We start from the raw sequence: 944 nt of genomic DNA, 5'->3' as shown, positions 1-944 counted from the left end.
ACCAAAAGCTATCATCAATGTTAAAAAGTTAATAGGGTTGGAATTAATAAAAAGGAAAAATTATGGAAAATAATAAGGATAGTGTAAGGATAAAATATTTTGTGAATCAATTGAATTCAACATCAAAATAAGAAAACAGAGAAGGAAAACATTATCAAAGAAATAATTTAAGAAAAATTTCCTGGAACTGAAGGACACGAGTCACCAATTGACAATCTAATGAATGAAGAAAGATGAATGCCAACTTTCAGTATACCCAGGATATGGAAAAGAACTTGAAGTGTCCAGATAGATAAGTCACTTACAAAGAAACAGGATTAAAAATGGTCTTAGACTTCTCAAAAATGACCCTAAAAGCTAAGAAGACAATGGAACAATGTCTTTAAAGGAAAACAATTTGCGACCTGAATTCCATAGGGCCAAACTGAAAATACAGAGTGAGGGTAGAAAAGAAGACATTTTCAGATAAGAACTCAAAAAAAAAAAAAAAAAGCCAACCGTATCTCCCATGTATCATTTCTAAGAAAGCAATAAAAGGAAAGTGTCATCAAAACTAGGAAGGAAAGCAAGACATGGGACCCAGGAAACAGGGGTTCTAACATAAAAGAAAAGAAAATGTCCAGTATAATAACTAGGTGAAAGGCCCAATGTAAAACCTGTCTATCCTGAAGCAGAAGGACTTTAAAGAGGAAAGTTCCAGATACAGTGGTGTACACACTTGGGCATGAAAAACGACTGATATACCATAAAAGTTCTAAATAGAAAGAAAAGGCAACCCACTCCAGTATTCTTTCCTAGGAAATCCCATGGACAGAGGAGCCTGGCAGACTACAGTCCATGGGGTCGCAAGAGTCGGACACAACTTAGTGACTAAACCACTGGAGAAAGACTACCCTCAATTTGGCAGCAAGTGACAACTGTCCTTAAGATTTCTTTTTTCCCTG

The sequence above is a fragment of the Odocoileus virginianus genome, chromosome 26 (genome assembly GCF_023699985.2).
Source record: "Odocoileus virginianus isolate 20LAN1187 ecotype Illinois chromosome 26, Ovbor_1.2, whole genome shotgun sequence".
NCBI lineage: Eukaryota > Metazoa > Chordata > Mammalia > Artiodactyla > Cervidae > Odocoileus > Odocoileus virginianus.
Note: the sequence above shows the minus strand (reverse complement) of the source record.